The following is a 24,800-nucleotide window of genomic DNA, read 5'->3' as shown; positions in this document are numbered from 1 at the left end:
GTGGAGAGGGGTAACCAAGGACTAACTTATATAGGAGATGGAAAAAACATGGCTGAAAGGGGCGGAGCTGTGTTCACATTCAGAGGAAAAAACTTCATAATACTCAAAAAGATCACTGAAGTGAGCACCAATATGTATATATATACTGAGTGCAAGCCAAAAAATACATAAAGCTGAAGGCTGCACATCAACAATTTTAATAATAGTATAATGCTATAAGCATGCTGAAAAATGCAATTTGTTGACTTGAAAGTCTTTTAGTATTATGAAGTTTTTTCTCTGAATGTGAACACAGCTCCGCCCCTTTCGGCCATGTTTTTTCCAACTCCTATATAAGTAAGTCCTTGGTTACTCCTCTCCACACACAGCAGTTTTTAATTGCAATGAGATGACACAGAGTTAGGGGTACTTTGCACACTATGACATCGCAAGTGCGATGTCGGTGGGGTCAAATTGAAAATGACGCACATCCGGCATCGCAGGCGATATTGTAGTGTGTAAATCCTAGATGATACGATTAACGAGCGCAAAATCGTCGTAATCGTATCATCATTGTAGCATCGGCGAATTCCATAATTACGCTGACGCGACGGTCCGATGTTGTTCCTCGCTCCTGCGGCAGCACACATCGCCTTGTGTGAAGTCGCAGGAGCGAGGAACATCTCCTATCTGCGTCACCGCGGCTCTCGTAGGATATGTGGAAGGAAGGAGGTGGACGGGATGTTTACGTCCCGCTCATCTCCGCCCCTCCACTCCTATTGGCCGCCTGCCGCCAGCCCCTTAACAAGGAGGCGGTTCGCCGGCCAGAGCAACATCGCACGCCAGGTGAGTACATGTGAAGCTCCCGTAGCGATAATATTCGCTACGGCAGATATCACAATGATATCGCAGCTGCGACGGGAGCGGGGACTATCGCGCTCGGCATCGCAGCATCGGCTTGCGATGTCGCAGCGTGCAAAGTACCCCTTAGAGTCACAGAGATAGGGACCCCAATATAGAGATATACCTTGGCGAGGTATTGGGGCTCAGTTACATTGATCAATGCGATTGCTAAATATCTCTTTTTTCCAAATATTCTTGGCAGATATGCATATCATTATTCACGTTTTCACTTTCTAGTTAGCAAATTGCATTTTTCAGCATGCTTATAGCATTATACTATTCTCAAAATTGTTAATTTAGAACCTTCATCTTTATTGATTATGTATTTTTTGGCTTGCACTCAGTATATACATATTGGTGCTCACTTCAGTGATCTTTTTTAGTAATAATATAAAAGGCCACTCAATCCACAAGTTGATGGTGCTGTGTGATCCTGGAAAACTGCTGTGTGAGTAATGCAATTGTTTGTTTGGAGAAATTGAGCACTAGGCCCAGCTCTTGTGAGTCAGGATTATAGTCCCAGAAAGCTTCCAATTTGTTTTATACATACATTTACTATAAGTTTGTTCTTCCAATCAAGGATTTTATTCTCTTACTTTATAACATTTCCTTCTTGTGTATTTCACTCTAGTCGAATCCTTGGCTCGCTTCCTTTATAGCTTTATCCAGTTGAGTTGCTCTGGGCTTTATGCCAAAGGGAAGATGTTGCTCATAACACCAAGGAAACCCAACCCGGTGACTGGAGCCATCAGTGATGACATTTATTGGAAAATATCTTAGACTTTTTAAAATTTCACTTACACTTCCAAAGAAAAGGTCATTGCTTTTGGCCAAAGAATAAAAGAACGATTTAGGTGATGCATCTGTCTCACAAGAGGAGGTTTTGTAAGAGGAATATAAAATATGAACATTTTGCAACTATTGCTGTGGAAGAACATCACTGGACTCCAGAGGGTAGTGTCTGTGCCCAGTCTGAGAAAAAAAAAGAATTCAATGCCCAGTATAATAAATAAGTGAAGTATGTATCATCTAAATTCCTCATTGAAACAATACCTATAAAAGGCATTGAAGAGATAATTCAACTGACTGGTGGTAAAATAACAATACAGTTTTTATTCACTTGTTGAATCCTGTGCCATTCCTCTGCTACAAAAGATTTAGTATAAGGCCCGTTTCACACGTCAGTGAAAAACAGTGACGTTTTTCACTGGCGTGTAAAACACGCACATGTCCCTGCGTGTGCCGTGATTCACGGCACACGTGGGTTGTCTAAGTGCAATCCGGGCTCCGTTCTCCGTGGCCCGTGATTGCACTTAAAAAACAACTCACCTGTGCGCGCTCCCGCTGTCCATGGTGCTGATCGCTCCAGCGGTGCAGCATCCGGCCGGCGGTGACCCCCGCAGCAGCTGCTTCCGGGTCGGCTGTGTCGCGCATAATGAATATGCGCGACAATAATGAGCCGGCTCAGAAGCAGCAGGGAGAACGGGCTGCAGAGGACATCGCTGGACGCCGGGTGAGTAAAAATGATTTTTATTTTAAAAGCACGTTTTTTTCTGGCACGTGTTTCACGGACCACACCACTGCGTGGTCCGTGGAACATCAGTGATGCCAGAAAAAAATGGACATGTCTCTGTGCGGCAATCACGCACACGCGGGTACGCCGCACGGAGACACATGCAGTGAAAAATCACTGACATTTGAGCAGACCCATTCATTATAATGGGTCTGCGTATGTCAGTGATTCTGGTACGTTTTTAAAAAAGCACAAACGTCCCAGAATCACTGACGTGTGAAAGGGGCCTAAGGCCTGTTTCAGACGTCAGTGATTCTGGTACGTATGTGCTAGTCAGTGATTTCAGAATCCCTGACATACACAGACCCATTATAATCAATGGGTCTGCGCACACATGAGTGATTTTTCACTGACCGTGTCTCCGTGCAGAGTACACGCGTGTCCGTGATTGCCGTACGGAGATTTGTCAGTTTTTTTCTGGCATCACTAATGTCCCACGGACCACACTATAGTGTGATCCATGAAACACATACCAGAAAAAAACGTACATTGAAAATAAAAAGCATTTTCAGCTCACCCGGCTCCAGCGACACTGTGTTCTGCCTCTGCTCTCTGCTGTTTCCTGCCCAGCTCATTATGGCATCCATATACATGAACGCAGCCAGAGCGGACCACGGAAGTAGCTGCAGAGGTGAGATATGCGTGTTTAACACATCAGTGAAAAATGTCTGTGTTTTTCACTGAATTATGAAACAGGCCTAACATGGAGTTTAGTAATGTAACCTCCTCCCCGTTTGGGGGTCAAGTACCATGTTTTCCCCAAACTAAAACCTACTCCGAAAATAAACCCTAGCATGATTTTACAGGATTTTTGGAGTATGCTTGAAATATAAAACCGATTCCAAAAATAAGCCCTAGTAACAGTAAGGGCCGGAGCTGAGATGGGGCAAATTGGGCAATTGATGAGGGCCCTCACTCTCTTAGGGGCCCCCAGCATTTCTTTTCCGTGTTAAGACTTTTCAAACAACTTTGGTGACATCACGGTCATGTGACAATTATGTCACCAAAGGTTTTTTAAGTGAAACAATCTAGAGGAAATGAAAGAAGACAGGCTGGTATGTACTATATGTGCAGTTTGTATGTACAGTATATATACATGTCTATGTACAGTGTGTGTGATGACATGATTATTATTATTGAATAAATGTTTTGGGATTTTTTTTAAGAAAAAAATGTGGATTGTTGTTCATGGAAAAAAATAAGACACCCCCTGAAAGTAAGCCCTAACACATATTTCATAGCAAAGAAAATAACATAAAGCCCTGTCTTATTTTTGGAGAAATATGGCTGGTAGTCCTACTCAGGACCAGGGTTTCTAACAGTCCAGAAATTCCTAGACAGTCCATAAAAATAGGACGCTCTTTTGCCCTGTCCGTAAAAAAAAATGTAAATGAGTCTATGATTTTTTTCCGAATCTGAAGAAACTTGTAAGGAATATTATTATTACTGTAATTATTAGGGATGATCAAATATCACAAATATTCGGTAATATTCGGCTTTGCGAATATTTGACGAATAGGTCGCCGCTATGCGAATATTCAATGCGCAATGTAAGTCTATGGGAAGCCCTCGGCGCTCGTGGTTCAGTCTTGCAAACTCTGAGATCAATCCAGGCTGCAGGTGAGAGCTCTGGAGGTATGCAGGTAACTGAATGCAGGTAACTGAATCCAGGCCTGGCATTACTGGAGATTCCTCCGGTAGCCAGTCCGAGGCTGTGTCCATGATTTTTGATAAGCTGTCCAAAAAAAATGTGAAAGTCAAGTTGGCAATCTTGCTCAGGACTGATAGTTATTTCATTGAGTGAGACCATCCACTGGACACACATGACAAAAGGAAGCAGAAATCTACTATTAGCAGCTGTTAATCCCTTCATGACCGAGGACGTAACGGTACGTCCTAAGTTATGAAGGGGTGATCACCACCAGCTGCTGCGGTGAGTCCTGCACATGTCTGCTGATTTGTACAGCAGACATGTGTGCCTAGCAGGTGGATCCGCAATCCACCTGCGTCTGTTAACCCCCTAAATCAAAATGTGACTGCATGATTTAAAGCAATGCAGCGGGGAACGCACCTTCCCCTGTCACCATCGAAGGCCCCGTGACATGATCATGGGGAGCCGATGGTTGCCATGGTAGCATAGGGACATGTGATGACTTCTGTCACTATCATGACGTAGTTCTTGTTACAGCCGACAGAGCTTCAGCTGTAACTCGAGCACAACATTTCTGCTGATCAGAGCGATGCTGCTCTGATCAGGAGAAATGAATGAGCGATCAGATTGCTGATCTTTATAGTTCCCCGGGGGGACTATTAAATAAAAAAAGTAAAAAAAAAAAAAAAATAAGAAGGAATAAAAAACCTAAAAGTTCAAATTACCCCCCCCCATTCACCCCATTGAAAATTACAGGGTTACAAAAATAAAAAATATATACACATTTGGCATCGTCAATTTCATAAACAACTAATCTATCAAAGTATAAAATCAATTAACCTGATTGGTAAACGGCATAGAGGCAAAAAAATTACAAATGCCAAAATTATGTTTTTTTCACAAAATGCAATACCAGGCAATCAAAATGTAGCATCTGCGCAAAAAATGTACCATTAAAAACATCAACTCGATACACAAAAAATAAGCCGTAACTGAGCACTATGGGTTGCAGAAAATAGGGTAAAAAGTTAAAAAGTAACGCCAACTTTTTTGGACAAACTTGTGAAAACGGTGAATAAAATATTCCAAAAACAATCATGCAATTGCACTTTTTTTGCAATTTTTCTGCATTAGGATTTTTTTTCCCATTTTCCACTACACTATATGGTATAACCTGTGGTTTCATTTAAAAGTACAACTCATCCCAAAGAAAATAAACCCTTATATGGCAAGATTGATGAAAAAATAAAAAAACTCTTGGAAGGAGAGCAAAAAACAAAAACGAAAAGCGGAAGATCATTTGCCCCCTGCCTGCACCTGCTTCCTCTTGTGTTTATGTTGTGTCAACCATACAAGAACAGGAAGGCTTTACGTTGTACCCACCCCTGACATGTTTTGTTTTTAGGGGATTAGCTTTGTCATCCCTGACTCTTGGGTCGGTCAGATGGGAGCACCTCCCGACGAAGTTGATGCAAAACGCGCGTCGAGATGCAGGGCAGTATGCTCCCTGGGGTCTGTAGTGCGGTGCCTTGGTGGGTCACTGTATCCTCCATGTTATAATTTCAGGGTCTGACCACATAGCTGTACGATCTATACATGCATCTCTACTGTGAGCTTTGTACAACGTTTTATTTCCCCATGTCTTTTGTCTAACTGGCACTTGCATTTTATATAATTGGTTTTGCAGAGGTCCCTTCTATGATATCATTAGAACTTATATATTCTTTGATAGCAGTACATTCTACTATTTATTGGGACAGTTGTGCAATTAATATCGGGACTTTTGTGCAATAATTATTTGGGATGAAATTTTTCTTGCGTATTTATATATTGAGTATATGCACTGTACTTCATTGCCATGATATGTTATTCATCCATTTCTGACCCCTATACGGATCGCATTGCCCTGTCTGTTCTTTTTTTGATTTTACAACACTCTGTGCGTCTTTTTGTGCATTATTGGTCTCTCTAATAAAATTATAGATATTTTTTGTACATATATATATATATATATATATATATACATATATATACAATTTTGTGTTTGCTGCTTATGGCAACAGTTTTGTACGCATGCAGGAAAACAAAATGGCAGAGTCTAATGCGATATTCACAGCAACTGAGAGCAGAGGAGTGATAACATTCTTGTGTCTGCAAGGAAAGTCCACAAAGGATATTCATTGTGATATGTCGCAGATATTGAGGGATCAATGCCCTTCATATTCAATAGTTAAGAACTGGGTTGCCAAATTTAAAATGGGCCACTTCAGCACCAATGATGAGAAAGGTCTTGGACAACCGAGAGTGGTGGTTGTTCCGGAGATCGTCGATGCTGTGCACAACCTCATACTGGAGAATCCACGAATTTCAGCTAAAGCAATAGCAGACATCATGGGGATTTCCCATGAACGTGTTTGCATCATTATCCATGAACATTTGGACATGAGGAAGCTATCTGCAAAGTGGGTCCCCAAATATTTGACAACAGATCAGAGAAGCATGCGAGTGAAACTTCCCGGTCCATTTGTCAGCATTTCCAGACTGATAAGAACTTCCGGGATTGACTGGTCACTATGGATGAGACCTGGATTTATTTGTATGACCCTGAAAACAAGGAGCAGTCAAAAGAGTGGAGGCACAGTGGTTCTCCTCATGCAAAGCTGTTCAGGGTGTAAATATTAGCTACTAAGGTGATGGCGTCTGTGTTCTGGGATAACGAGGGCGTGCTGCTAGTGGACTACTTTCAAAAGGGTTCCACCATCAATGCAAGGTATTACATTGAAATTTTGGACCAATTGAAGGCCTGTCTGAAGGCCAAAAGGCGCGGCAAGCTGTCCAAAGGAATCTTTTTACTGCAAGACAACACTTCTGCTCACACTGCAAAAGCGACCACGGCAAAACTGGCAGAGCTGGGCTTCCAGCTGGTTGAACACCCACCTTATTCACCAGATCTAGCTCTCTCCGACTATTATCTGTTTCCAAACCTGAAGAAACACCTCAAGGGTACCAAATTTCACACCATTTCTGATGCTATGGCTGCTATGGATGCCTGGTTTGAGGAACAACCGAAATACTTCTTTTTGCTAAAACTTGGAATACCGATGTAAAAAGTGTGTTGACATCAGTGGAGAGTATGTGGAATAAATGTAAACTTTCATTATCCTATCTCGTTTCTTTCTGGGTAAAGCCAAAGACTTATCAGCAGCCCCTCGTAAACAACCATGGCCGAAAGTGTTGGCACCCTTGAAACTGTTCAGGAAAATTAAGTTCTCCCAGAAAATTATAACAATTAAATAGGTTTTGTCATACACATGTTTATTTCTTTTGTGTGTATTGGAACAACATGAAACAACTGAGGTAAGAAAGGCAAATTGGAAATAATTTCACACAAAACTACAAAAATGGACTGGACAAAATTGTTGGCACCCTCAACTTAATATTTCCTTGCACGCCCTTTGGAATAAATAACTGCAATCAATCGCTTCCTATAAGCATCAACACGCTTCTTAAACCTCTCTAGTGGAATTTTGGGCCACTCTTCTTTTGTAAACTGCTCCAGGTCTCTCATATTTGAAGGCGCCATGTACCAACAGCAATTTTAAGATCTCTCCACAGATGTTCAATGGGATTAGATCCGGACTCATTCCTGCCACTTCAGAACTCTCCAGCTCTTTATTTTCATCCATTTCTGGAGGCTTCTTCAAGTATATTTGGGGTCATTGTCCTGCTGCAAAATAGAACTTGGAACTCAAGTAAGGTGAAATTACATAGAATATGTTAGGGTAATCAAAACCAACACCAGCACAAATATTTCGGTCCTGAATATGTGCCTGCATCATTGTGCAAAGAGTAATTTTTAGAGCAGCCACAGGTAGAGCGAGTGCTGAGGACAAGGTGCGGCATCCACCGCTGAAAAATGTGATGCACAGCCCTTTGAAATGCGTTGCATTGTTGCATTCACTGGGAACCCATGGTGGCCATGTCTAATTTGTCATGACACCATGAATTTCGGGCTTAGTACCAGCTGAGAAAACAAAGCTGGTATTAACCACTTTATTACCCAGTGTGCCACCGCCATCAGTGCTGCTGGACAAGCCAATTAAAGTGCCTGGAAATGGCGCTAAGAAACAAAGCACCATTTCCAGGGTCGGCTGCGGGCTATGGTTTTTAGCGTGGGAGGCCCAGAACACTTGGGCTTTACCACACTGAGAATCACAGCGCCCAGCTGCCTGATTTTATCTGACTGGTGATCAAAATACGGCGGGAGCCCACACTTTTTTTTTCTCTGAGATTTGAAGGGTGCCTTCTCCAAACTGCCATTTTGAGATCTCTCCACAGGTGTTCTATGGGATTCAGGTCTGGACTCATTGCTGGCCACTTTAGTAGTCTCCAGTGCTTTCTATCAAACCATTTTCTAGTGCTTTCTGTAGTGTGTTTTGGGTCATTGTTCTGCTGGAAGACCCATGACCTCTGAGGAAGACCCAGCTTTCTCACACTGGGCCCTACATTATGCTGTAAAATGTGTTGGTAGTCTTCAGACTTCATAATGCCATGCACACGGTCAAGCAGTCCAGTGCCAGAGGCAGCAAAGCAACCCCAAAACATCAGGGAACCTCTGCCATGTTTGACTGTAGGGACTGTGTTTTTCTCTTTGAATGCCTCTTTTTTTTCCTGTAAACTCTATGTTGATGGCTTTTCCCAAAAAGCTCTACTTTTGTCTCATCTGACCAGAGAACATTCTTCCAAAACGTTTTAGACTTTCTCAGGTAAGTTTTGGCAAACTCCAGCCTGGCTTTTTTAAGTCTCAGGTTAATAAGTGGGGTCTTCCTGGGTATCCTACCATACAGTCCCTTTTCATTCAGACGCCGACGGATAGTACGGGTTGACACTGTTGTACCCTCGGACTGCAGGGCAGCTTGAACTTGTTTGGATGTTAGTCGAGGTTCTTTATCCACCATCCGCACAATCTTGCGTTGAAATATCTCGTCAATTTTTCTTTTCCTTCCACATCTAGGGAGGTTAGCCACAGTGCCATGGGCTTTAAACTTCTTGATGATACTGCGCACCGTAGACACAGGAACTTTCAGGTCTTTGGAGATTGACTTGTAGCCTTGAGATTGCTCATGCTTCCTCACAATTTGGATTCTCAAGTCCTCAGACAGTTCTTTGGTCTTTCTTTTCTCCATGCTCAATGTGGTACACACAAGGACACAGGACAGACGTTGAGTCAACTTTAATCCATGTCAACTGGCTGCAATTGTGATTTAGTTATTGCCAACGCCTGTTAGGTGCCACAGGTAAGTGACAGGTGCTGTTAATTACACAAATTAGAGAAGCATCATAAGATTTTTCAAAGAGTGCCAATACTTTTGTCCACCCCCTTTTTTATGTTTGGTGTGGAATTATGCCCAATTTGGCTTTATGACAATTTTTTTTTTCTTTGAAGACAAATTAAATGAAGATAATAATACCAAAGAATTTGTGATTGCAATCATTTTCAAGAAGAAACTGAGTATTATCTGACAGAATTGCAGGGGTGCCAATACTTTTGGCCAGCACTGTATGGTCTGACATGCACTATGAGCTGTGAGGTCTTGTATAGACAGGTGTGTGCCTTTCCAAATCAAGTCCTATCAGTTTAATTAAACACAGCTAGACTCCAATGAAGGAGAAGCACCATCTCAAGGAGGATCACAAGGAAATGGACAGCATGTGACTTAAATATGAGTGTCTGAGCAAAGGGTCTGAATACTTATGACCATATGATATTTCAGTTTTTCTTGTTTAATAAATTTGCAAAACTTGCTACATTTCTTGTTTTTTTTCTGTCAAGATGGGGGATAGGGTGCAAAGTGTACAATAATAAGAAAAAAAATGAACTTTTTTTGAATCTATCAAATGGTTGCAGTAAAACAAAGAGTGTAACATTTAAAGGGGTCTGAAAACTTTCCGCACCAATTGTACATCACATCAACCAGTCATATGAATCCCTGACTCTCAAGCACTGCCCCATGATGGGACGTCATCATTTTCAGGAAGGGCATATAGCCATGTCTATACTGCAAACACAGACCAAGCAGCAAATGCTACATGCAGGCATCATGAGCAAGAAAGTAGATGAGAGGATGTTTCAATACTTCAGCCAGTACCTCCCCATCTTCACCTTTTATCTAATAATTAATCTACATGCAGCCAAAAGAGTATTTCCTGATCCAAGATGATGGTGTGTTGTGTCTGGTGTATTAGAGCTGACTGTGTGTTGTGTCTGCTGTTCCAGAGCTTACTGTGCATTGTGTCTGGTGTTGCAGAGCTAACTCTGTGTTGTATTGTGTACGGTGTTACAGGGCTTATTGTGTGTTGTGTTGTCTTGCAATACAGAGCTGGCTGTGTTGTGTTGTGTCTGGTGTTAGAGAGCTAAAATGAAAAAACTGACGGCACTTCCTAACAGACAAATGTGAACAGGTGGAGCAAACTGAACATGAAATATACTCCAACAAGTAAACATCTGAAACACATTTAAAAAGTAAGACACTTGGCACATAAAAAGGCCAGTGTTATGTGACCCAGCTGCCAGCGTCTCCAAGTGCAGCTTAGAATATATTTCATGTTCAGTTTGCACTTGTTCACATTTGTCTGTTTTAGATTATAGGATCATGGCTTCTGACTGAGCCCACCAGCCTAAGGAAATTTTTAATTTTCTATTAGCAGGTTCTTGCCCACTCATAAAAATGAAGGCTTGTCTGCCAGGTTAGAGGCATTTAGGTAAAGACTCAACAAAGAGATATGCCTTGATGCTGGCTGCTGGGCTCACATAAAACTGGCCTTTTTTTATGTGCTAAGTGTCTCAATTTTTAAATTTCTTTCCTTAGCAGTAATGTCCAGATTCCTATATTCAATGTATGTGTAGCGCCCCAGAGACTTCACTAGCCACAGAGGTACAGCAGCTCATCCAGAGATGTGGTATTCCATCCTGGGTATAGAGGAGGTCATCACCGGTTCACACATAACACAATACTCTCACTCAGCAACACCTCTTCAGACATCGCAAGGTAATGGTAAAACCGAAGCCAGGCTGGGGGGTGGAGTCTTAGGAGTGGGTACACATGGTAGTGAAGTGTGGAGAAAGTGAGGAGTTGGAGAGGAGCAGTGGAGGAGGAAAGACCTCTGGTCTAGAGGTGGCGCAGATCAATCAAGGGCCAAGATAGAAGGAGTCCTAGAGACCACGGGAAGTGCAACATCCTCCCGTGGCCTTGTTCCACATACATTCTTTTCGGACATCAGCCATATTCATTGGATAGTTATAGGAGGCATAAGAAAAAGACTGCACAATACTTACAAAGGACTCACTCCATGTCCCATCACCCCAACATATGTTTCGACTTTTCTTCTTCGGGGGGCGAAATATATGTTGGGGTGACGGGACGTGGAGTGAGTCCTTTGATGTCCGTTACCTTGAACAGGGAGAAACTTGTACCGAGCACATTGTGCAATACTAACAGGCTTTTGTTAATCAGTGATCAGAGCATTGCACTTGGCACTTTCTATCAGCACTTTAGGCTGCAATATAGGGCTTTTTTTCATGGGTGTTATGTATTTATACATGTTTTTACCTGTTATTGATTGCATGGTTTAAATTTTTGTATATTTGGTGTTTTTAAAAAAATACTGATATATAATTAAGATAATGCATTTTGCAAATAAACCTTGATATTATTATACCATATATAAATATATATTTTTACAATAACAATTACCCCATGTTATTTATATGAATTTTGCCCTTGAAGAACTATGTGCACCAGTGCTAATATTTATTGATCACTGTTATATATATATAAAAGGGATATATTTTTATATATATTGTTCTATTTGTATAAATATTTATATTTTTACAAAATAGACATTTTCTTACTGTGAAAATAATCCTTTATTTTGCTTGTTGACTCACATTCATGTCTCTGTTGTATTTATGTGGAATTCTTATTGAAATTTTATATTTAGTTTCTATAGCTTCATTGTTCTGAAAATACCAATCAGACATTGTGTTCATGTTCTAGTTGAAGCTTATCCTTATTGGGGAAATAGTATTTGTATGGGCACTTTTTTGATGAGAAGAATAAGGTTGATCTGCAAAAGATTAGAAACCAGTAAGTAAGAGGCTGGGAGGAGGATGGAGGAAGGGGGACAAGAGGCAATGGATACTGTGCAGCCAGCTCAACTAAAGCCAGCACCGTCCCTGCTGTATTAGCATGTGAAGCAGAGCTGCAGGTTGAAAGGAAAAAAAACAAAAGTTTATGGTATGTGGGCTTTACATTTTGTTTTTATTTTTAGATATTTTTACCAAAATCGAAAACGATTTTAACAATAGTTATGATAATATTGTGCATTGTGAAAAATAATGTGATTGCAGGAATAGTCCTATAAACCCGTCCTACATTATAGACTAAATGTATGCACAGACATTAGTATAGGGCACAGGCCTGACATGTCTGTGTCCAATTCTGGGGATGCTCAGCGACTTTTCTATGTGTGGCTATGCCTGGATCTACAGATCAGACCAGTTCACTTCATGCTCATGATTAATCGCATCAATATAGGCTTTACTTTTTTTCCCCAGGAAACTACTTAAAAAAATAACTTTTTAATTAAAGAACAAAAAAGGATCAATAGTAATTTGGAGTAAAATTGGGTGTAAAAGAAAAAGATGGACATAAAGCATTGAAATGAAAAATAAAGAACAAAAAGTAACCACAAAATTAAATAACTAAAAGTAAATTATATACAAGGTCTGTGCGCAAAACTTTTCATATGTTAATATTTGCTGTCATCTACTGGTGAAACACAGAACTACATTCATTTCTTCCTGTCTGTATTTTGGTACCTTCCATATGGAAAACGGACCACACACAAACCACTGTTAACCTATTTATTAGCCACATGGGCTATTTTTCCCATAGACCTCACTTCACAGCAATTTCTGGTCCGGTTCCAATTATGATCCAGAATAATACATGTAAACGACCTGTGGTCACACAATGTGGACAGGAATATGGCGCTACATGTTTCTTTGGTTACTGAATAACAATTATGAACATTTCATAATTTTTTAAAGTTTTGACAAATATATCAATTTCATGCAAAGACTCGATATTTACAGTGTTGATCTTTATATTTTTTTAGAGCTCTGCAATTCGTAAATCCCATTTTTGTCTAATCAGTGCATGGAGTACCAGCGTTTTGAGGATTGACCACAGATTCTAAATGGTATTGAATTTCCTAGCTATGAACCCAAAATGTCAATACCTTGTTCCCCAAGTCATGTTGTTATAAATTTTGCCTTGTGACATGGTCTCCATCATGCTGGAAATAGCATTCCTCATTACAAAATTGATAATAGATCGTTAGAAGAAGTTGATCTTGGAGGATCTTTAGATCCCGTTCTTTATTCATGGCAGTGTTCCTAGGCAAAATTGTGAGAGAGTCCCCTCCATGGATAAAAAGGTCTCCGGACGCTTTACTGTTGGCATAATACAAAACTTATTATAGCGCCCACCTTTTATTTTCTGGACAATTATTTGTCCAGATGTCCGGAAGAGGGAAAAGCAATCCCAAGCGGTAAAGTTAAGGGTTTGTACCAGATAAATTCAGGGTCTGCTACTGACCGTCAGTGACCTAAGGAGCCTCGTTCTGAGAACATTCTCAGAATGACGCTCCATAGTAATCAATGAGCATCATGGAACATTACACTTTGGATTATGTTAGAACTTCCAAGATTTAATTTTAATTAATTGGTGAACAAGGGATTGTGGGGGAGTCTTTATTCCCCAGTTGGATTATGTCAGAACTTCCAGGTTTTTTTTAATTAATAAATTGGTGAACAAGGGAGCATGTGGGGTGTTTATACAAATTTAAAAAAAATTCCTTCATGTGTGTTTAATTCTACACTTGCCGGGTTAGTAATAGGGGTGTCTGACCGATGTCTCTTCATTATCAACCCCTAGCTTTGATGCCAGCTGTCAATTCACCACTGTCATCAGCCTCAAAACTATTACCCTGATTGTCACTGCACCATGGCAATTGGGAAGAGTCGGGCAATGCTCCAGAATTGGCACATCTAATGGATGCTCCATTTTTGGAGTGGATGCGGGCTGCTATAATTAGGCTGGAAGGGGACATATAACCATGGACCTTCCAAGTCTGATAATACCAGCCCCCAGCTGTCTGCTTTATCTTGGCTGTTAATAAAAAATAAAGTGGAGCATATGCTGTTTTTTTTAATTATTTATTTAAATAGATAAAAAAAAAGGCGTGGGATCTCCTCTAGTTTGATAAACAGCCAAGGTAAAACAGATAGCTGAGGGCTGTAGCTGCAACCATTTTACAGCACAGAAGATGACTTATATGGGGCTTGGGGGTCTGGGGTTAAGTTTAGGTCAAGTAGGAGTCCCGAACTTTTAACTAAAGTCTGGGTGAATCCGAACGTCTTTGGGTTCGCTCATCCCTAATCCTGAACGGTCTACAGGAGCATTTTCAGAGAAAATAACTTTACCCCAGTCCTCCTCAGTCCAATCTCTGTACTTCCTGCAAAGTTATTTTCTTTTAAAGGGAACCTGTCATCAGAATTTTTGCTATTAAACTAACAGAATCCCCTTCTGCAGCTCCTGGGCTGGATTCTATAAAGGTTCATCTTGCTACTGGCCCCCCTTTCAGACCTACATAACAACTTTATAAAATATTACCTTTTGCTATGGTAATGAGGTTTGTTGGCCCCGGGGGCGGGCTGTGTTTCGTCTGTTATCCCTCCTCCTGCCGCTGTTTGCCGTCCCCCAGTGTTCATGTACATAGATGAGGCCGCCGCCCTCATCTTCCGCAGTGCTCCGGGAGTCTCGCGCATGCGCAGTTGCACTATGGCGTGGCTGAGCACTGTTTTCAAAACGCGAGCGCCGGTGATGTTATTGCGAAGGTGCGAAATTATGGGCGGTGCTGTGAATGTCATCATCAGCGTCATCCAAGTACCCGTCCATAATCTTATGCCCGCACTTTTACTTCTGCCTCCACCATTATGCGCTTGCGCTGGCCATTGCTCATTTTTATCATCCCCATTTACCTTTTTTTGAAAACAGTGCTCAGTCCCGCGATAGTGCCACTGCGCATGCTCGAGACTCCCGGAGCACTGCGGAAGATGAGGGCGGCGGCCACATCTATGTAAATGAACACTGGGGGACGGCGAACAGCGGCAGGAGGGGGATAGCAGATGAAATATAGCCCGCCCACCGGGCCAGCAAACCTCATTACCATAGCAAAAGGTAATATTTTATAAAGTTGTTATTTAGGTCTGAAAGGGAGGCCAGTAGCAAGATGAACCTTTATAGAATGCAGCCCAGGAGCTGCAGAAGGGGATTCTTTTAGTTTAATAGCGAAAATTCTGGTGACAGGTTCTCTTTAAGACTCTTCAGAATTGTAGGAGTCTTGAAAATAAATATTGAATCTATGCATAAACTTCATGTATTTATGAACAAAAGTTTAAAAACTTGTGAAATGCTGATAATTGTACTTCAATAATCATAGAATCATTTTTCTAATAAATTTCAAAAACACTGAAGTAGAAAAGTATGTGAAAACAAAAATTTGTGGCAGTTTCAAAACTTTGGTCATGACTGCACAAGAGGATATAGTGCCTGATGGACACATCATATGGCAGCTCTCGGATTACCTATGGCTTTGCAGGGACTAAATATACCAACCTACAGGATCTGTGCGAATGTTGAGACTAAATGTGAATCAATCCTGATTACATTGACATGCTATAAAGCATAATCATAAGGTTACTACTTTCTATAAAAATTGTTAGAATCATAAACCTTACGTCACAAAATCATGTAGTATTATATAAAAGGTCTGTTCTCTGCACTTTCTCCAATGTATTGAGAATATTTCATGTTGAAAGCTGTAACTTAATATAAAACATCCCCTAAGGTCAGGACACAGAACGCCCAGCATGTGGTACAAATGACAGGTTTCAGTTAAAATGTCAGGTCTAGTCCCCCCAAGTCCTGTGATGAAATGATTGTATCCAGATGGTGGTGGTTGTTAAGTCTTAAGAATTGTTCATACACTGTTAGTAAAGATCCAGTAAATAAAAGTTTTCAAAATAACTTATTGCATCTCTTGTAAATGTGTAAAATATGACCTCAACACCTAATCACTCAGTGAATGAGTTCAGTTAGGGTTTACATAAAATCAATGATAACACAACACCTTCATTATGTTCCCACGTTTGCAGGTGTCTTGCTGCTGGTAACATTTTATGCACTCTGCTAGCATACAAGTTGCAGTTGAGTATTCATAGTGCCTATCTTTTTCTAGGAATCCTTAGCTGTGATGTAACTTGAATCTCCAAACAAAATATCCAACAGGTATCTCATTCCTTGAAAAAGCATTGCCGTGAAACGCGCGTCGGATTGCGTGTGGGGGGCTTTTATATGGGTAAGTTATCTGCACTATCATGGCCATTCTAATCTCTTAGGTGTACTTTATTTCTATTGATCATTTCAATACTTGTATGTATATATTGAATGGACACTAGTCATCTATACATGAATGTTATTTTGGGCTGTATATTTATTCAAATAGTACACCTATTTGTTTGCTATTTAGCTTTCTATTCTGGCCTAGCCTTATATGTAAACAACACCTATTGCTACTCTTTTGCCCCCCACCAGGAGTTTTTTATTTGCTTACTCCTTGTGACCTCAAATTTATGTCCTTTGTTATGTCTTTCATGTCTTTATTTCTTGATAATTTTCAATAAACATTTTTGATATTTTTATAAAAATTGTTTGGGTTATTTTTCTGTTTTTTTGCTCTGGCCACAATTTTGTTTTTTGAGGTATCACGATGACTTTGGGATAGCAGGGAACCGGGGCTCCTAAGCTGTCCCTCAAGCTAGGGGGCGCTATGCTATCCCTATTATCAGGGATACTCCTAATGGTGGAGAGGCCTGAGTCTCCTTCCTGCCCCTGCTCCTGACCAGTTCTGATCTAATTCCCAACCCCCCCTTCAAGAAGGGATGGGACTGAGAGCAAAGGGAAGAAACAAAACTCTGTCACATAGCACTCACACACCGGATAAGAGATTCAGGAGGAAAACAAGAGCAGGAGAAAAGCAAAAAACAAGGGAGGTACACTCCACAACCGCACAAAGCAAAAAGCACCACTAAACACAACTTTCACCACAAAGAGTCTGCCACATCACACCTCACAGCCCAACGTAGTGATTTTAAAGTCAGTGGTGAATAAATTGTATCTAATACGTATGGCTGCCTTAAAGAATGTGCAAATTAGTGGCACAAATGCAATTTTGTTTATAGTAAGCAAAATAAGAACTTAAAAGTCTGATTATTAAAAATGCACCATTTTATTTATAAATTAGGAAGAATTCTGGCCAGCCACCCTGCCTAATACCACTGGTGCTAAATATATCATTATAAGTAAACTATGGGCCAATGAGCGTGTGAGATGCCAGAGCTTTATATTGTGTACATGTGCCACCCCCGTGTCAGCAGCCGGGCTGCTCGGATCCGGATCCGTGGTGGCTCGAGGGGCGTCCAGACCCGGGAGTCATGCGGCCACTCAAATGAAGGGGGTATTTACAGGGGATTGTGTTTAGAATTCGTTACGTCACCCGTGTTGTGTGGTAATGTGGAGTACCACCGCTGCAGTTGGGAGTACCCGGGGGCGATGAAGTGGGGCAGCCGGATGTTGGAACCCTCCACGGGTAGGGGGGATGCCCCGGGACTCGGTGATGGTGTTGGAGGAGTGCCGTGGGGACGAAGAGAGTCACTTGCGTACTCACTCAGTCCAAAAAGCTGACACCGACAACTGGATTAACAAAAGTTCTGGACACTGCTGCTGCTGAGGGGAGCTAGTTCGGGTCCGTTGCCTGGTGATCTGTGACCTTCCTCCTGGCACTGAGTTTACTTCTTTGTTGGTCCCGGTAGTATAGAACTAGTCAGGTCCCGCTCCCCAGTGTGGCTAACTGTGGGAGCTTGCTCTCAGGGTTCACGCTTGGGATTTCCTGGACCGTTTTAGTGGAAAGTCCTATCCCCCTCGTTGCGCTAGTACCCCGATTTTGGAGCGGGTGGAGAGCGAATCTTGAGGGCTCCGTTCTCGTCAGGTAAATTGTTAGGTTGCCTGAAGCTACTCCTTGACCTAGGGTCCACGTACCCCGTCGTGACCTGGTCCCAGCCCGGTGATGGTACAAGGCCGCCGGCTGTCCTCCTCGACAGTTCCGTGCCCCTTGTCACGATCCCCTGCGACCAGAGGTCCAGCTCCAACTAGGCCCAGACCACCGTCTGCTACCTAGTTGCTTCCAAGGAGCCCAGCTCCTGACCTCCTCTCTCCTTCACTTCCAACACTTCACTGACCTACTCCTGACACTCCTGACCTCAACTTACCAACCCCCCAAGTGGGCGACCCTATTTCACTCAGGCCGTCCACTGGTGTGTCTGGTGGGTGTGGTGCAGAGTGTACCTAGGATTTAATTGGCTGATATAGGCAACACCATGTAGTTAGGGACCCATAACAAAGGAGGAGGTGGATATTGCACGGGAGGGCAGATTGTACAATACCTTGTGACGACCTGATAGTCTAGGGCATCACATACATAGATGTAATGAATGTTCTTCTGCAATCACTGTATAAGTGAGTGACAGGAAAAGAGAAATACTGAAGACATATTTCGGGGGGGTCGTCCCTTTCACAATCCTGCAGACTACCTTCTCTGGAGCCCGTACTGTGGTTGCTCCATTTGTTAAAGGAAAGGTGTCGCATTTTTAAGTTTTGTACTAATAATAGTGATTATGGAATTGATTATTTTTAATACAAAATTAAATTCATTGTTTATTTATTTTTATTTAATTCTATTTTTACTGACACCCTGGGAGATGCCATCTTGGATTTGCTGTGTGTAATGACAGTTACCTCAAACCAGGCAGCCCCTGTGCATAAGGCAGGGGTGGGGAACCTCCGACCCACGGGCTGTATGCGGCCCCTGATGACTTCTTATAAAGTCCCTGGACACATTCCCGGGGACCGCAGTACTCGGGCGGAGGCCGCGGTCTTGTGTGCCGGCCCTTTAAATCACAATGTGTGGTGCGCATACTATTAGGTGCTCAGCCTGCTGGTCTGTGCTAGCGTGCTGATGACGTACTTTGTGGGCGGGGTAAAATGTGCAAAATAATATATCAAATATATATGTGGTATTAGTTAGTAAATTGGCCAATGTACATAAGCTTGCAATCCCCGTTACAGATCCTCATGTTTGCAAGTACCTACACTGATAAATATCAAAAATAGCAACAAAAAGAGGAGATAAAACTCCCCCCAAAAATGTAATATACTTACAGCAGAAACAGGGCAACTAGTCCAGTCAGCCCAGGCCAAACCATCTAATGCACCAACAGAATGCAGACAAACCCCTCAATATGATGGCTGCCTCATATATATTTGAGATATATATATATATATATATATATTTTTTTTTTTTTGCACATTTTTATACAGGATGCAGCCAGGCCTCTTAATAAGGGCTGTGCATAATGGAGTCCTTTTCCCTGTGTGCTGCATTTGACTAGTGTCCGGGTAACCCGCCTAATCTAATAGTATGGGCGTGGTAATAGGTTGCTGGCTGGACACCATGTGTATACAAGTGTGAACAGCACCCTATGCACGCCAGTAGTGTGCAATTTTATCATCGAGCATCGCTCTCTCCACTAGTGGTAGCATTTGAGCGATTGCTTTACCTTGCACCTGTGAAGTGTCCATCATATTGAGGGGTTTGTCTGCATTCTGTTGGTGCATTAGATGCTTTGGTCTGGGTTGACTGGACTAGTTGCCCTCTTTTCTGCTGTAAGTATATTAAATATTTGGAGTTTTATCTCCTCTTTTTGTTGCTATTTTTGATATATACATCACAGGAGAGGCTGGGGTATATATGTCCCCAGACCCTCCTATGATGTGTATATGCTCCCAGTCCCTTCTGTGATATATATACAGTACAGACCAAAAGTTTGGACACACCTTCTCATCTCTAGAACAACTGTTAAGAGGAGACTTTGTGCAGCAGACCTTCATGGTAAAATAGCTGCTAGGAAACCGCTGCTAAGGACAGGCAACAAGCAGAAGAGACTTGTTTGGGCTAAAGAACACAAGAAATGGACATTAGACCAGTGGAAATCTGTGCTTTGGTCTGATGAGTCCAAATTTGAGATCTTTGGATCCAACCACCGTGTCTTTGTAGAAAAGGTGAACGGATGGACTCTACATGGCTGGTTCCCACCGTGAAGCATGGAGGAGGAGGTGTGATGGTGTGGGGGTGATTTGCTGGTGACACTGTTGGGGATTTATTCAAAATTGCAGGCATACTGAACCAGCATGCCTACCACAGCATCTTGCAGCGGCATGCTATTCCATCTGGTTTGCGTTAAGTTGGACCATCATTTATTTTATTTTTCAACAGGACAATGACCCCAAACACACCTCCAGGCTGTGTAAGGGCTATTTCACTAAGAAGGAGAGTGATGGGGTGCTACGTCAGATGATCTGGCCTCCACAGTCACTAGACCTGAAGATGGTTTGGGGTGAGCTGGACCACAGAGTGAAGGCAAAAGGCCAACTAGTGTTAAGCATTTCTGGGAACTCCATCAAGACTGTTGGAAAACTATTTCTGGTGACTACCTCTTGAAGCTCTTCAAGAGAATGCCAGGAGTGTGCAAAGCAGTAATCAAAGCAAAAGGTGGCTACTTTGAAGAACCTAGAATATAAGACATATTTTCAATTGTTTCACACTTTTTTAAGTATATCATCCCACATGTTTTAATTCATGTTTTGATGCCTTCAATGTGAATCTACAATTTTCAGAGTCCTGAAAATAAAGAAAACTCTTTGAATGAAAAGGTGTGTCCAAACTTTTGGTCTGTACTGTATGTTACCAGCCCCTCCTGTGATGTATATATGTCCTCAGCCCCTCCTGTGATGTATATATGTCCTCAGCCCCTCCTGTGATGTATGTGCTGTGCCTCCAGTGTCTCCTATGTGATGTATATGATTTACCAATCTGTTGACTGTGCTCTAGACCGAGACAAACCTGGAAAAGTAGTTGTGAGAAGCCACATGATCAATATCACCTAATATCACAGCCGTACCAAAGAGAAGCAGCTTCAGCCACCACAGTAGGGGTGTAAGGGTGAGTTAATTAATTGCTTGAAAAAATATCTTACGGTAATTTTCAAGCTGATAATTTTGTGCGGCCATGTATTACATTAAAAATGGTTATTTTACCTCAAGATGAATAACACTACATGAATCTTAAGGGTGCTTTACACGCTGCGACATCACTAGCGATAGCACCCGCCCGCATCGTTGGTGCGATATGTGGTGCTCGCTACCGTAGCGAACATTATCGCTATGGCAGGGTCACACGCACTTACCTTGTCAGTGACGTCGCTGTGACCGCCGAACAATCCCTCCCTCAAGGGGGAGGTGCGTTCGTCGTCATAGCAACATCACTGCAGCGTCACTAAGCGGCCGGCCAATAGAAGCGGAGGGGCGGAGATTGTGCGGGACGTAACATCCCGCCCACCTCCTTCCTTCCGCATTGCCGGTGGACGCAGGTAAGGAGATATTTGTCGTTCCTGCGGTGTCACACATGTGACATGTGTGCTGCCGCAGGAACGACAAACAACATCGTACCTGTGGCAGCAGCGATATTAAGGAAAGGAGCGACGTGTCAACAATCACCATTTTTGAATGATTTTGCGATCGGTGATCGGTGCTCCTTGGTGTCACACGCTGCGATGTCGCTACCGGCGCCGGATGTGCATCACTAACGACGTGACCCCGACGGGGTCAACATTTCCCTGACTGTTTTTAAAAACTGTTTTACCTCTTAGAATTATTTGCGATCTCATGTTGTAATGTTTGTATACTGTTTTGCTTCCTCCCAGGCCCAGGAGAGGTGCTATGATAAGACCATGTTCCTGTACGGTCAGACACGGCCATTACAGAGTACACAGCAGGGGCACATCCAATTGAGGAATTTATTATTCCAAGATCTATTGATTAAATGAACTTTCTTTGTAGGACAACCCTTTTAAGATGTTCCTTTAACTTCCATAAATGTTGTATATGTATTTGTTACTACGCCAGATTCACTATTTGAATATGGTGAATCTGGTTTAGTAACAAAGAAACACTGCTCCAGATCTGCAGAACACCCCCTGCACTAGCCATGATTGACTTTAGCGGCTTTGTGCTGTGGAATGACACAAAACAAATACAAGATCGGCTTCCTTGTGTGGATTCCTTCCGGAGAGCTGCAGACAATCCTTTACTTGGACAGTGAGTGTTCTGTTGAGCTGGACATTATAAGGCACTGTAATGTTTATAAACTACAATCCTTATCTGTCACCAGGTTTTTGCTCCCCCATCTGAGAGCAGCATAATGTGTAGCGGCAAAGACCATGATTTCAGCGATGTGTCCCTTACTGAGCTGTTTGCTGTCATTTTGATAAAATCAATGTTTTCTCTGCTGCAGATCTAGCAGTTATACAGAGATCATGAATATGCTGGACTACCTGGCAGCACACCAAGTAGTCCTGTAATGATAATCTACTGCTGATTAAACACTGATTTTATCAAAACTACACTAAGGGTACCGTCACACTTTAGCGATGCAGCAGCGATCCCACCAGCGATCTGACCTGGTCAGGATCGCTGCTGCGTCGCTACATGGTCGCTGGTGAGCTGTCAAACAGGCAGATCTCACCAGCGACCAGTGACCAGCCCCCAGCGACGTGGAAGCGACGCTGCGCTTGCAGGGAGCCGGTGTCTGGAAGCTGCGGACACTGGTAACTAAGGTAAACATCGGGTATGGTTACCCGATGTTTACCTTAGTTACCAGCGCACACCGCTTAGCTTAGCGTGTGCAGGGAGCAGGAGCCGGCACTGGCAGCGTGAGAGCTGCGGAGGCTGGTAACGAAGGTAAATATCAGGTAACCACCTTGGTTACCCGATGTTTACCTTGGTTACAGCTTACCGCAGGCTGTCAGACGCCGGCTCCTGCTCCCTGCACATTCAGGATTGTTGCTCTCTCGCTGTCACACACAGCGATGTGTGCTTATCAGCGGGAGAGCAACAATAAAAAAATGAACCAGGGCTGTGTGTAACGAGCAGCGATCTCACAGCAGGGGCCAGATCGCTGCTCAGTGTCACACACAACGAGATCGCTAATGAGGTCACTGCTGCGTCACAAAAAACATGACTCAGCAGCGATCTCAGTAGCCATCTCGCTGTGTGTGAAGTACCCCTAAGCAGCCCAGTAAGTTTCATAGTTACATAGTTACTTAGGTTGAAAAAAGACCTAGGTCCATCTAGTTCAACCTTCCTCCACCAGTTCTACATTTAGTCACTAAGTCATTTATAACCAACAATGTTTTGTGTACTGAGGAAATCATCCAGCCCTTTTTTAAAAGCTGTTATAGTATCTGCCATTACTACCTCTTGTGGTAGGGCATTCCACAGTCTGACTGCTCTAACTGTAAAGAACCCTTTCCTATTTAGGTGTCGGAATCGCTTTTCTTCCACTCGCAGTGAGTGCCCCCTGGTCCTTAGTATTGTTTTCGGAAGAAATAAGTTATGTGCCAGTCCTTTATATTGACCACACATGTATTTATACATATAAATGAGATCTCCTCTGAGACGTCTTTTTTCTAAGCTAAACATATCTAACTTTTTCAATCTGCCATCATATGGGAGGCCTTCCATTCCTTGTAATAGTCTAGTTGCCCGCCTTTGAACTGACTCTAACTTCTGAATGTCCTTTTTAAAATGTGGAGCCCAAAACTGGATCCCGTATTCCAGATGTGGCCTTACAAGTGATTTATAGATGGGTAACAATACGTTGGGATCACGGGATCTAATCTCTCTTTTTATACACCCTAGAATCTTGTTTGCTTTAGCAGCTGCTGCCTGACATTGAGTGCTGCTGCTCAGCTTATTTGTAATGAGAATACCCAAGTCCTTCTCCTGTTCTGTAGTCCCGAGTTTACTTCCATTTAATGTATACGCAGCTATAGGATTACTCCGTCCTAGGTGCATTACTTTACATTTATCAACATTAAATCTCATTTGCCAAGTATCTGCCCATTCTGACATCTTATCCAGATCTTTTTGTAATATTGTACTATCCAGGTCAGTTTTTAATATCCTACATAGTTTGGTGTCATCGGCAAAGACGGACACTGTACTATCAATCCCATCCACAAGGTCATTAATATAGAGAGTAAAAAGAATTGGTCCTAGCACAGATCCCTGCGGCACCCCACTGCTGACTATAGCCCATTTAGAGAATGTAGCATTTATGACTACTCTTTGTTTCCTATCTTTTAGCCAATTCCTTACCCAGTTGCATATTGTGTCCCCTAGTCCTTGCTTCTGGAGCTTTAGTATAAGGCTATTATGTGGTACAGTATCAAATGCCTTTGCAAAGTCCAAATAAATCACATCAGCTGCATTACCAATATCCAGGTTTGCACTTACCCCCTCATAGAACCCCAACAGGTTGGTTAGACACGACTTATCCTTCATGAATCCATGCTGTTTGTCAGTTATCATATTATTTTCTGCAAAATATTTT

This window comes from Anomaloglossus baeobatrachus, chromosome 3 (assembly GCF_048569485.1).
Source record: "Anomaloglossus baeobatrachus isolate aAnoBae1 chromosome 3, aAnoBae1.hap1, whole genome shotgun sequence".
Lineage (NCBI taxonomy): Eukaryota > Metazoa > Chordata > Amphibia > Anura > Aromobatidae > Anomaloglossus > Anomaloglossus baeobatrachus.
Note: the sequence above shows the minus strand (reverse complement) of the source record.